The sequence below is a fragment of the Papilio polytes genome, unplaced genomic scaffold, assembly GCF_000836215.1.
Source record: "Papilio polytes unplaced genomic scaffold, Ppol_1.0 DF822733.1, whole genome shotgun sequence".
In the NCBI taxonomy this organism is placed as follows: Eukaryota; Metazoa; Arthropoda; class Insecta; order Lepidoptera; family Papilionidae; genus Papilio; species Papilio polytes.
Genome location: NW_013526471.1, coordinates 550,954 through 552,982, shown reverse-complemented (window position 1 = coordinate 552,982; position 2,029 = coordinate 550,954).

Below are 2,029 nucleotides of genomic sequence, written 5' to 3'. Positions count from 1 at the left end.
CCGTCCGCGTGGAAATAAAAAAAAAACAAAAGTGAGTAGCCTATGCGTTCTTTCAGACTATCCTCTACATCTATACCAAATTTCATCCAGATCCGTTTAGCCGTTTAGGCTACAAACTCTAACAAACATCTATCCATCCATACATTTAAACTTTCGCTTTTATAATATTAGTAAGTAAGATTTACGATTCTTGATCAACAAAGATTTATAATACTGTGTAATAAAACGACGAAAATAACCATGAACCAATTAAATGTACATCAATAAACTTTTGTGAAAATATCAATGGTATCCTTAGCAAAATCGTTCGCTTCAAATTGAGTCTATGTTAAAGAGATTTAAAAATACATAGAAAAGGCAGAGTTGACACGTCACTCTAGACATTTGCCTCAAAGCATTTACAGACTCGAAACTACATGTCAATATAATTAATTAAATTGAATTTAATTTAATTGTCAATAGGTGCAGTTAAATAATACTTTAAAGTTTATATTTCATTTTGTGACAATATTTATTGTATAACAAAAGATGGCGCTTATTACAATTTTGTAAAATGATAATACACTGCGGCATACTAAACTTGACAACTGTCTTACCTAATAGAGAAATTACCGGTGAAAAGATTTTCTTCCCTATGTCTAGTCTATATATTTCTTATGTCTTTGGTGTTATACACACATACATTTGTATGAATTTAGTTAGAGCACGACAATTGCTGATTCGTATTTTAATCAAAGAGAAGTCAATGTTCGAGCTCGTAGGAAATGCAATGCACGAGGTATAATCGCAGCGTCTCCGGGCATAGTGAGCTAGAATGCAAATTATATGTTAATAACTAAATGATGGAATATAATTCGTACACTATTTCAAATCACACTTTATACAAGGTGTTCTTTGTTCTTATTGATTATTATCTATACTATTATAATAAAGCGTAAACAGACACTTCTTTGTTGCTAAAGATGTCAACAATTTCAGCATACTTTTGAATAATTCTTTTTTTAATAAAAAGCCCTACACTTACGTCACGCTTTAGGCTATATATTTTCACGCCATTAAACTTAGGGGGTAAATATTTTGGATAAAAACCCCAATGTGGGAAAGAGACTATAAAATGCTGCCAACATCAAGAAAGAAAGATTGCTAAGGTTTGTCATGTCATGTCATTCTGACATTTGCTATTAATAGTTTGACAAATGTAAACAATAAAATAAGATTTTCATAATTTCATGCGGATGAAGCCGCTCGGGATCAGCTAGTACTATATGAAATAGACCATTTTTGAGGTTAACCACGCAGTCGAAAAGTTTTCCTTTGACCCACGCTTTATTGTGTTCTTTATTCACATAATCGCGAAAGTATTATGATTGAATGGATGGCTACAAATGTAAAGAAAGAAAAAATATGTATGGATTGTATGAAATAGGCTTAAGATGTTAGTGAATTTATGAAAACTGAGACTTGAATGGAAGAGCAGTACATACATATGCCGACCAGTAAGAACAACAACAGGTTGATATCTTTATAAGATCCAATTTAAAAGACATTATACACATTTCGAATAAGAACTTAATACATCTAAAAGTTAACGCTTAAACACTTCTGAAATGTGTGGAAAACAGCACATTAGAATTCAGGTTGCGACTCCGCGGAATCAAACAGTCGAGACAGGCCGTTAGGAGTAACGTCTGATTTAAAAGAGATCTCAGACGCACGCCCCATAGGGAAATGGAAATGCACTTAATGCATACGTAATCAAATTATCACAGAACGCGACTACGGAAAGGAGTCCCCTTATACATAATGTAGCGTTTTGTAATGCTGCAGCGGGATAGTTACCTTTGAATAATTAAAACTGTAAAAATATTTGACTTCATTTTATAGAGATTGCTTTACATACCTACTTGTGTGCCAAACATCTTTAAACAGTTTCCCTTAGATGAAGTATCTAAATTTATGAAATCTATGTTTTGGGTCGCTTTTTCATACCAATAAAGACTATACAAAGCGCAGATAATAAAAAAAATAT